This window comes from Pteronotus mesoamericanus, unplaced genomic scaffold, assembly GCF_021234165.1.
Source record: "Pteronotus mesoamericanus isolate MK-2021 breed Mesoamerican mustached bat unplaced genomic scaffold, CSHL_Meso_final contig_68, whole genome shotgun sequence".
In the NCBI taxonomy this organism is placed as follows: domain Eukaryota; kingdom Metazoa; phylum Chordata; class Mammalia; order Chiroptera; family Mormoopidae; genus Pteronotus; species Pteronotus mesoamericanus.
The window spans coordinates 9,952,512-9,965,109 of NW_026555234.1; the positions used below are offsets into that span (position 1 = coordinate 9,952,512).

Genomic DNA, 12,598 nt, shown 5'->3' on the forward strand with positions numbered 1-12,598 from the left:
CTCAACACTCTTCACTTTCATTTTTTAGATCAATGTAACAATATGATGAAAGAAAAGGGAGACCAGGGCATTTAGGGTATAGAGAAGATAAGGACTGTAATTTCTGAGCACTTTAAGGTGAAAAAGAGAGGGGGCAGGATCAATGGATTGTGGATTATGGTCCTACAGAAGGATTGTTGGAGATGGAATACTGGACTGAGGAAGCTGGAAAGAAAGGAGATGCTGGTCGAAGTGGGCAGGCACAGAATGAAGATTTGGAACAGTCACCGTAGCTGCAAATGACAAGGCCATGGTGGAACCATGGGAATGAGTGGCTGTGGCAGGTGAACTGACATCAGCAGTGGAGGAGGGGTATACAAGGAACCAAGAGCTAAGAAGAGGGAGAATAATCTGTACAAAGAAAGTGGGATTATGTAGAACATAAGACAAATATGGTATGTTAGAAAGAGTATTAGTGGCCTTGGAGTTAATGTGGTAAAAAATGACCTACCTGTTCCCAGTGGATAATCGCACTATGGAGTCAGAAAACTTGAACCTCACTTTTTCCCTTAATGCATCTCAGTTTACATTACAGTGAGTCTCTTTGTTTTTCTATATTTTTCCTCGAACTAGGTTCAGGAAAATGCACAAATTTTATTACAGCCTAGATAAACTTTCATTGACAGAAAAGTTCTATAGTGTCCCAGGTTCAACATCTGACCCTCTTACTCAACCACAAAACACTCTGGTGGAATTGATTAAGCGAAATAGAAAAAAAACAAGGAAGCAATTAAACACAAAAAGTAAAAATAACCACATTAGAAGATTTGAACCTGCAGAGCACTTCTAACTAATTATAAAAAGACCTTAGGTTATGTACAATTTTATATAGTGTTATAATTTTATACTTGGAGTCAAAGATCAATAAAATGAATTGTTTTTGTAATTGTCATTACTGGAAGTTATGGCCACTTTTAGAGATGGAATCAAAAATACAATGGCTCTGCTCTGATGATAATTACAGTCTCTAATATGTCCGTATTTGCTAACAAATTTTAAATTCTTACAGAGCAAGAGATATGCTAATTTTGTATTTTTAGTCCTAGGGCCGTACACAGTAGGCCCTTGGTAAATGTTGGCTGCTTTTAATTAAATTAAAAACAGATGGAATTTACTAGAAGAAAATGACATTTGAAGTGAATTATAAACCTCAAACCAAAACAAGTTAACATTTTATAAATATGAAAATACTGGTAGCATGGCCACCTGAGGGACTGTCAGCACAAACACCTCTGGAGGGGTCCAGTTGAGGAGGACGTGGAGGCATCACTGGCCCTGGATTCTGCTTAGGGTCTCAATGGATGCTCATGGGGCACTCCAGCACTCCCTCCTGTGTACCTAAAGGAGTTGTTGGCCACACCCAAATGAGTCTGTATGGTCCTGGGGTGTGGGGCATGATAGATCAAGAGATAGACGAAGGTCATGTGACAGATCACGAAATTCATCTCATGAAAGAACAGAATCTCAGCTTACTCCTTGTGTTAGAAATGTTACTTCACCAATATGACAGCACCACATTGGATGAGAAAAAGATCCCAGTTCCTCTCGTTCTCAAAAAGCATCTCCAATTGTTCCAGTAGCAACGCTGGGAACAACAGTAGAAACAGCAGTCAGTCAAGTTCAGATGGTAGCTGTAAGACATCTGGGGAGACAGTGTTTGGATATGAAAATGCAAAGGAAGGAGTTCAGAATGTAAGAACATCAGGACAAGTGACACTAATAGCAGATACCTCTACATTTGTTGTGGACCCATCTGTTTTTACTGCACAGCCAAATATGGTGTTGGGCAGGATGTTCGGATCTGGCAGAGAACGTAACTCTCCACATCCCAGTGAGAAGGGAGAGTATGAGGTGGCAGAAGGAATTGACTCAACTGTCTTTAGAGCTATTTGGATCACTCTAAAACAGGAGAGACCCGCTGTCCTGACAGCAGGTCTATTCCTGAACTGAGAGAAGCCTGTGACTATTTTTGTATCTGTTTTGAATACTATTAAATGTAGAGATCCCAGTGCCCTAATGCATGGGTTATTAAATGAGGGTGCTTGTAGACAATTCGGATGTTATCTAGAAGAAATGAGTCTGCCCCTCACAGTAGCCAGTGCCCAGAGTGGGGAAGGATGCCACAGAGTGGTGCTTATGGACAAGGATGGGGTTGATTGGGATGAAGAGTATCCTCCCCGGATGGGAAAAGAATATTCACAAATTATTTATAGCCAACATTCTACAGATTTTTCAAGTACATTGAAAACAGAGATGTGGCAAAATCAGTTTTGAAAGAGAGGAGTCTTAAGAAGATTGGATTCAGAATAGAAGGTTAGCTTACCTATAAAAAATAAAGAAAAGACAGGCTTGGGGGCTGCCCAGAAGTGATTTACAACTATGTCCAAAGACTCTTTATTCCAATGTCCTGGGAGAAGGATGAAGGCAAGCGTCGGCATGTAGGCTTTCAGCGTGTAAAGAGGAAGTCTATCACCAGCCTTGCAGCAGCTGCTGCAGACATTCCCCAGAACCAGCTGGTAGCCATGCACCCGGCTCCACAAGTGAATGAGCTGGTTATTCTCCCTATCTGTCCCCCTCCAGCAACAATGACCTCAATCCTGATGCACAGAAGCCAATGCTGTGACACCGATGTTCCTTGAAACCATAGCATGCTACTCTTCCCAGTGACATTGCACGCTCTTCATTCTCACTGCAAAACCACTCTCTTCATCAAGAGATGCACACAACAATGTTTAGGATATTGCAGAGTAGTCTTTTGTAAAGACCAAAGGTAGTGGAATGGTTTTTTAATGAGTACAACTCTAGCATCCTGAGGTTCCAGTTACATAAATGCATTTGTTTACCAGTGGGTTTGTGAAATTGATTCTTTGTATGGGGGACAGTCCTTTTTCACACCTCTAGATCTTTTCAGAAGTAGTGGAAATTGGCAGCTGGGGTACTTTCAGTCTAGACTGGTATTTGTCACATCCCAGATAAAATGCAAAATGTTATATAGCTGCACTTTATAAATGGTGGTTAAGTGGAATCGTTCAAGCCATTTTAATAGTTGTAATGCACAATGTAGCTTAAATAAGTGCTTCTATCAAAGTACTCCTTCAGTAAAATGTGTATAGTTTACTGCCCACAATGAGCAAAAAATGAGTATTTATCACTGGGCTTGTTTGAATGATTAGAATGAGATTCAATGCCCATGTCTCAACAATTCAGTTATCGCCAGCAACATTTTCACTGTTTAGAGTGAGTCACATGCAGGGGAGGTGGACATCGGGGTGGTTTTTTTTTTTTATCCAGTCTGCCTTACCCTTAATCTGTCCACAGGTATTTATTTACTAATGATTTTTTTTCTTAAGAGTTATGGGATAGGAAAATGAAGCGTTTGCTCTTCATTTACTAAATGATTGTAAACTCAAGTTTTGCATTGAAATAAAGTTTAATTGTTTTAATGTTTCTGATCAACTTCAAAAATTATGAAAATGTGTATTATTTCTAAATTAATCTTAAAAAACCATATATAAAAACTTCAGTATCTCAAATATTTTTATCTTTGGTTCTGAAGCAAGCAGCAGCTATGCAAAATGTTTCTAAATGTTAAGAACATGCTTGTGTAGGATATGTAATTTGCCATGTCTGACACTGAACGGTAGTTTAGCTGACCTCTCCACCCTTCAAACATCTGGTATGTCTCCCATAAATAGGGCAGCGTAAAAGGTAATAGAGAAGAAAAACTTGCTCAGGGGGTTAGGGATAGAAGGTTGTTGGGCTGTGGGATTATGGATGTACGTGATTTTAATCATGAAAGATTATGAACATATAATCAAAACTTTTTATTAAAAATATAAATAGCTTCTGAACCATGACTGGAATTTGCAATGGAAGCAGTGATCTCAAAGTGCAATGTAAGTTTCTTAACAATAAGAGCTTCCATTTGATGAGAATTTTTATTTCTCCAGGCATGGTGATAGGCAAATTGAGTTCATTATCCTTCATCCTTAAAATCATCTTAAAAGACAATTGTGGTCCTCCACTGAATTCTGAAAACACTGAAGTGTCAAGAATTGAACTAACTGGCTGCAGATCACAGAACCAAAGCTGGGGGACCAAGATTTGATTTCAGGTCTCACAGATGCTAAGGCACTTTGCTTTCCTTGCTCTCTGCCCTTTAAAGTAGTTGTGAGACTAAGATAATGATGATGTAAGCAGTTTACTTATATTAACACATTTAATCCTTTTTGCAACCCTATGAGAAAATTAAGGAACAGAGAAGTTATATGACTTAGCCAAGGACAAACAGCTGACATGTGAGACAGGGCTCTTAAGCACAGAACTACACTGTTTTCTTGAAATAACAAAAATTATGGACAGTTCCTTGATCAAAACACAACACGTTTGACAAACCAATTAAATGTAGACTCCTTTCTTTCTATATGTCTAGTGCCTACCATACAGAGAATACTCAATATTTTGAATAATCAAAATGATATTACATGTCTATTATGTATAGATATATTTAAAAACAACCCAAACACTTGGTAGGTGAAGGATGGCCTCTCAGACTATTGCATTATTTGATATTCAGTCTTCCCATTTACAAGAGAGTTATGATTTTCTGTATTTAGGTTTATAAAAATATCTGGCACAGTCATCACTTTTGGGTTATGTCTGTTTCATAAACTCTTGTAGTCGGGACATTTTCATCTAAATGCCAGGCAATTTATGATTACTCTTTGTTTTATGACCTTTCAGTTAGCATGCAATCTATTTGACAGTGCTCATCCAACACCTAGAGCAATTTTGCCTAATACAAGAGCAAGTTTTCCTGAGACACTAACTTGGGCCTGAATAAATCAAATACAATCCAATACTTCTGCAATGCTTCCTTAATCGACTTATCTTCAAATGGTACTACAAAAAGAGTCATGTTTTCTGGCATGATTTGTTTCTTTGGAAATCTATGCTAATTCCAGCTCATGGTCTATTGCTTTTTCTTTTCTAGACCATTTTTATGAAGAGGTAGTTCATCATTCTAGTGAAGCTAGAAATAAATATGCTTATGAAAAGAAGAGTTTCATGCCATCATCATATGGCAGATCATTGAACTTCATCATTTGCCTTCATTTAATTTAGATAAAATTGGTAGGGAGACTATCTAGGGGATTTTTATTTGGTTTTTAGTCATTTTCTGTCCCTCTTGCACACACATACAGTTGAGCTTTTGTGTGTATGTGCTTGCCTCCCTTTACAGACAATATCTGTTTTTGAATGCCAGAGGTAATGCTTTTTATAACTACTTTATTACCTTCTGTACAATAAGAGGCACACAGTAGGTGCTCAGCAATTTTAGTTGGCTCATGTTCTCAGTCAAGTGAACCAACCAAAAAGAAGGAAGTCCTTTTTTTTTTAACCATGCACTACTTAATAGACCTCTCTATTAAGTAAATTATCATCCCAATAATGTACACTTAAATCATTTCCTGTTGGAGGAGTATGTCTGTGTGTATCTGTTTATGTGTGTGTGAATATTCAACATGGCAATTTTTTTCACAGTGATAGCGGAAAGGTTGCTTAACCTCTGTTGAGTCCTATGATCTTCACCTGTAAAATAGGATAGTTACTTCCTACTCACAAACAATAAAATTGTTGAACCCTGATGACTTGTTAGTTTAGATTCTTGCCCTGGATTATAGAGTGACGCTAGTATGCAAGGAATTTCTGTTTGGGAAATATCACGGCTGCCTAAGGTATCTGTGCTGCATGCTCTGGTTTCACCAAGGTGAGAGGGCCTTTTTTCCCTAAAGTAAAATTTCACTGAAGTCCTCAGGTCGGGGTCTCAGCTGCAGGAGATTTCTCAGGTACCTGCACTCTTTGTCTCTTGTTTCTCTGTCTTCCCTGGGATTTTTCCTTGTCTGCTTGACCAAGTTGGTCCACCACCCCAATGGCCACATCCCAGCTCTTGCAGAAGAAGGAAAAGGACATAGGAAGCAAAAAACGTCCTTGTAAAGATACCATCCAGGAGTTTTAACATTCCCAATTCACTGGCCAGAACTTAGTTAAGGGGCCTTAACTAGTTTCTAGGGGGTCTGGGATAAATAGCCTTTAACCAGGAGGCTATATGTCCAGCTGAATCTGAGAAACATAATTATTTAAAGGACAAAAGGAAGAATGGATATTAGTGAGTAATTAGCCATCTGTATCACATGCATGCCGTAGTCACAACTCTCTGTGGGTGACCTTATTGTCCAGATTCAATAGATAAGACAGTTGTAATTCCAAGAGAGGAGATTACTTGTCAAAAATCACTTAAATGTGTAGATTGAGGAGGAAGAACGATTATGATGAAGGCAGCACTATACTAGGTTTTCAGCTGTCAAAACAGAATGGAAAAAATTGCTCCTTCATTTTGCTTTGCAACCCATCAGAAAATAGACAGCAATGTTGTGCACAGGCCATTGGCAAGCCTGTGTTTTACAGGCAATCTTGTGCGTGAGATGACATAACAGGTGGAAAATTAAATCATTGAAAGTAGTAGCTAGAGTTAAGTCCTTAGGGTAGAAACAAAAGCATGATTTGTTTTCAATTACTTGATTTCGCAGGTCTAAAAGATTCTCCTATATGCCCTAGATAGTTGAAATCTCCATTCTTTTTAAACATCAGCTTTAGTTGAATTTTTAGTTTGAGAGCACAACCTTGGAAACACAAGTAATATAAATTTACACGCAAAACAAATTCAATCCAGACAATGTGAGAATGACAAGATAATAAAAAATGTAGCAACAAAAAAGATTGGACAAAGCCTATCTATTTGCCAAAATTCTGAAGTCAGATGTCTACAAAACATGAAATTGTTTAAAAATTGTTCTGAATAAATAAATAAATATATGTTTGTAAGGATTGCTTACACAATGATTTTTGAGCTTTCTCTCTAGGAAGATGAGAAGAAAATTTAGGTGAGAGGAAAAATTCTTTAGAGCCAGTTACATGAATACTAAGAAATATATCCATGTGTAAAGATGACTTATTCGGCAGCACAAAATCCCTGCCCTTACTTCCCTCATTCATGGGAATAAATTTCTAAGCAGCCTCAACTACTTTAAAATAATCTTAAATACTTCTTTTAGTCATTAGAAATTTTCAATCGACCATTTAAATTTGTTTTAGAGTTCTTGCCTTTTATTTATTTATTTTTTGTTTTAGAGAAGTCAATTAAATTCCACTGGTATTGACATTCTTTTTTTTTTCTTAAATATTTTATTTATTTATTTATTTATTTATTTATTTATTTTTAGAGAGAGGGGAAGGGAGGGAGAAAGAGAGGGAGAGAAACATGAATGTGTGAGTGCCTGTCACATGCCCCCTACTGGAGACCTTGCTCACAACACAGACATGTGCCATAACTGGGAATCAAACTGGCAACCCTTTGGTTCACAGGCCAGCAGTCAATCCACTGAGCCACACCAGCCAGGGCTGACCTTATTTTACCTTATTAACCACCACCCCCTTAAGAAAGTTCAACCTACCTTAAAGAAAATTTGCCTATAGGCTTTGGTGGTAGGTAACATTAGAAGGAAGTAAGGAAGATTTTGGTTGGAGGCAACAAATATTCCACAATAAGAACCTAGAATTTGAAAATAGGAAATGTTCCTACACATTAAACATGATGGTTAGAGAATCTCGATAGATTTCTTTGGTGTGTAATTAATTGATTATAGCAGCAACAACAAAAAGAATGCTATGACCTCAGCACCTCAATTTACAGTCACTGCCTCTATAGATTCCTTCTTGTCCTGTTAATGCCCTTACACACCAAAGACTGATGAATAAATTCAGAATCCTAGTCTAAGTAGCCTTTGGAGATTCTTCTCTCCTTTCCCATCAGTCAACAGCTGAGTAATAAACACTCAGTGAGACAGGTAACATATTAATTTTCTAGCAGGCAGAAGTAAGTAAAACGTTTAACTATGATGATGGAAAAATGGTTAGACTCTAGGACATTAATTTTAGTAATTTTTAAAATGCACATGAGAGTATGGTATATTTATCTTGCCTTTGGGGATAGCTGAAATTCCTACCATTTCATTCAGTACTTTTGGTGAGTATGTGTATCTGTCTACTTGAGCTCCCATGTCAGAACACCACAGACTGGCTTGCTTAACAACAGAAATACATTTTTCTCCAGTACTGGAGACTGAAAATCCAATATCAAGGTGCCATCAAGGTTGGTATCTGATTCAGCCTCTCTGGATTGCAGACAACTGCCTTCTTACTGCATCTTCACATGGTCTTTCCTCTTGTGTGCACCTCAAGGGCTGTGAAATGAGAGCTGAAGAGGGAGAGAGAATAACTTTAGTCCTATCAAACACAAGGCCTCTTGCCTTATGACCTCATTTAACCTTAACTAAAGGTTAAGTGTCCTGTCTCCAAAAACAATCCCATTGGGGGTTAGGGGTTTTAACATATAAATTTTGAGGAGATACAATTCAGTTCAAAACAAACTGTGCCCATGAAACATTATGAGAAAGTAAATCTACGTCCTGAGTTGGAGCGGTCACTTTTATCGTATTTATTAGCTGTCACTTGAGAAATCACAAAGCAGAATTTAGGCAGTATGAGTCATGGGACAGAGCTTTTTTGATAGAGGTGGTATAATGGCTTCAGAAGACACAATATACCTTTTGTAGGTAGGAGAGGTCTCATAGGGACACAGGTAGTTAGAAGTTGAAATGAGGAGCAAGGATGCAGAAATGGGCCATAGGAACCATGTTTGACCCATTCTTGCATCTTTAGCATAATCCATCTTCCTTTCTACTCCTTGGCTAACATGGAAAAGGTAAACTCCTAAAAGTACCTATTATGGTTTACTGTCACTGTCTTAATCCTCTTCTTGGGTCTCATTGTCCAGGTGGCCTCAATATTCTTGATCTCTGACATTTGATCCTAGTAATTATCATTGTTCTCATTTCTTGGGCATGTTGACTGAAACTTCTGTGAGATGCAATATTAAAATAACAACTTAATGTTCTCATTTAAATATAAGATTTGATAATATTATTACAAGTACTCACCTATAAAAACGTTGGCTGATATTCCCCAGGAATTTACCATGTGCTAAGCGCTTTGCATTCATCTTTTCATTGTAGCCCAACATTAAATTCTTTATTACCTCCATGCTCTTCTGGCAGTGAGGCTAGATTGCCTACACTTAGCCAGTATCCCATGTTAGTTTGCCATGTGCTTGTTTCAGGGTAAGAGCTTTTGCCTATCCTTTAGGATATAGTCTACAATAGAAAATTACAGAGGCACAGAATGGAAGAGCTCTTCAAATATGAGTCCCCACAACACAACGGCACCACAGCAGGTGGCCAGTTCAGAGAAAACATCCATCAGACCTATTCGTTTAGTGCTAAGTAATGAAGACAACTGCTTGACGGGGTGGATTTTCCACTTGACATTGGGTCGTTGTTGTTTATCACTGTAAGGGAGAATGCACATGAGTGTTTCTGCAGATCTGTCATCTCCCCTGACAGCACCTCTAACCTGCACAGTGCAGTCTGCTCATCGGAGGTGTCGTGGCTGAACATCGAGGGCTCCATTTTACTTGAGTACCCAGGATTTTTACTGATAAATACAACTGCTTTGAATGAAAGGATATTTTAGACGTATAGTATTGTGCTTTCAGAGTCTTAATCTCTTTAGAACATATTTCATTGCTCATTTAATATAGCATGAACTAGATTATTGTAAAGTTGGTTCAATTAAATGTAATCTACAAATCATTTTCAGCAACTATTATATTATATCACATTAATGTATAGTATGTATGTTGAATGAGTGCCTAATATATGTCTGGCATTATGCTAAAATGATGTGCTATGTTATAATAAAATAATGGATTATGTAATACCATCTGAATGTTAAATTTTTGTTAACCTTCATTTAAAGATGCAGAAACAGAGGCGCAGAAACATGTATGCACACAGGCATGTCTTTTCCAGTGCCACAGAGCTTATAGATGGCAGACAGTGCTGAGATTTGAAGCCATGGCTAACAGATCACAGTTTTGATATGTTTTACCACTATTCTATGGTTTCACAAATGATTTAGGCTTTTCTAAGTTATGGGATGTGGTCATAGATGACCACTGTCACTATGCCTAATTTCTATCCTGGTGTACTATAAAAGGCTTTTTTTTTTTTGTTCCCCTCACTATTTCCTCTATTTTCTAATAACTGGTCCAAATTGCTTTATGAGTTTATGATAGAAGTAAAAAAAAATATGCCCTATTTGTATTTAGTGGTACTTGGTGCTCATCATAAATTCATTCCGGATCCCATAACGAGTGCCAAAATTGAGGAGTACTGAGCAAATGACAAGTGATGAAGCATCTTTTCTTGCAGGGTGGCATTGTGACTCATACAAGTTCTAGCAAGTGTGATAAGTCCCTAGCAAGTGCCGAATACTGAAACATTTTTTTCTTGCCAAAATGCAGTGAGTACAGAGCTTGACGAGTTCTGAAGCCGACAAATACTGAGGTATGACTGTATATTATGTTTTCCTTGCTTTGGATAAAAGAACGCTAGGACAAACTCAGATTAGAATTTTCCTGAACCATGTTAAAGAAAAATAGGAGATATTAATTGATGTCATTTAGGTTTAAAGACACTTCGTGCTCTTGTACGTTAGGGATTTGGGTTAAAGCTTTAGTCTTGCTTTTTGTCCCCAGACCTGTCTGTGTCCTCCGAATCATTGTGAAAATTTCATGAATGCACAAATTTGGGTGATTTGAAGAGTATGATTTTGGTCTATAGACTTTATATCCGTGTTTCCAAGAGTGCATTTGTCTGTATTTTTTAGTCTGTACTATTTATTTTTCTCCCCAGAGAGATTATTTTATTTCCTATGAGGCCTGAAAGATAGTAAGGGTATCTTCTGATATTTGAGAGAATTTAAATCCTGCTTCAAGAGACTTAACATGGACCCTCTGTCTGTCGATACTCTACCATCCCCAGACCCCTCTGCCCACTTGTTTTTTGGCTAAAGCCATAAGCACTTTTGGAGCCAATTTTTAAAAATTTTACTTTGAAATTTTTATTTGATCAGCAGCCTCAAGATCTGAAGGGGATTACATTTTTTCCCTCTTTTCTTGTTTCTCGAACTAGCATAAATAATCCTCTTTGTGATAATACCGTCTCCCAGAGCGCTTGTTTATCATAAGAGGACTCTTGTTTCCATGGACCAGTGCACTCAGAAGCTTGGCTGACTTTCTGATGCAAATGTCAGACAGGAACCGTGTCTTTGCGTTTCTAGCCAAATTGCTTCATTTTTACAACACTGTGCTTGATTTATAGGGGTCTTTGAAATATTGAAATTGCCCCCTGCACTAAAGAAATGCAACGTGTAGGCATTTTAGTATAGAAACATTAATAAGAATAATTTATAGGGGAAGTGGGTTGCAGGGTTTTGGAAAATACTCAACTCTATGAGCAAAATATGGCCGTGTCAATGAACAACACTGACATTCGACAGGGAGGTGTGTATATTGCGGGGTAACCAGAGGCAATCCCAAGAGAATGTCATAATTTCCTCATTTGGATTTAAACAGCCATTATAGAAATTGCAAAAGGGGGAAAAAAAGGAACATAAGACATCGATTTATTTTTGTTTTTCTTGTAGTATGCTTCATTTTTAAGTTGATAAATGGTCCTAAGTGATCATCAACCATGTGCCGACTCAAAAATAGGGTTTGTATCTCAGTCAGGCATTTAACTGGAGACCAAATCTCTGTCTATATAGGAAGTGGGGAGGCTGGAGAATGGAACTAATTTATTGTACATATTCAACATGCCAGGAACAGAGACAGACAGCTTCCATGTCTTTTAAAATTTCATTCCTTCCATGTAATGGGAGAAATGGGTATATGGGTGTTAGTGCTCACTTGTCATTGTTAGAAGTCAGAGAGGTAAAGTGACATGCCCCCTGTTTCACGGTTAGTAAACCTTGGGTTGAATGTGCAATTAAGAAAATGTGTTGGTGAGAAGGGAATAGAGTAAAATAATAGATTAATTTAAAAACATTTATTTTATACATGGTTTTAAAACACCAAAATACTACTACTTCCAATGAGTCAAAATTTATGTTTTTTCCAAATACATGATATCATTTCAGCCCTGATTGGTATGTTAACGTTGTGGGGATGGGAAGTGTGTTCTGGGAACATGATTTTCATGCTTCTTCAGAGTAGTTTCATATGGTATTAAGTATCACTTAAATGGTTTATGACCATTTAAACATTATAGGGGATCTTTCAAGATGCTTTTATGAAGGACTGTGTTTGACAAGAGACACATGGCAATAAAAACTAAGAAAGTAGAAGGGAGAGTAAGAAAAAAGTAGAAATGCAATGGGAGAACAAAGAAAATGGGAAAATTGAGGAATAGAAGGGGAAAATGTTGATTAAATCCAATGCTCTAATGACCAAGACTACTACTGCTTCTGGGTAATTTTTATTTATTTATTTTATGTTTAATCTTCTGGGGGGTCACTATTTTTTAAATGCTCTCTGTGT

At 37.6% G+C, this 12,598-nt stretch overlaps 1 pseudogene; it reads left to right on the forward strand.

The window, feature by feature from the left end:
- The first annotated feature begins 1,346 nt into the window (after positions 1-1,346).
- LOC129077461 (BTB/POZ domain-containing protein 10-like) lies at positions 1,347-2,662 on the forward strand (annotated as a pseudogene).
- Positions 2,663-12,598: the final 9,936 nt, after the last annotated feature.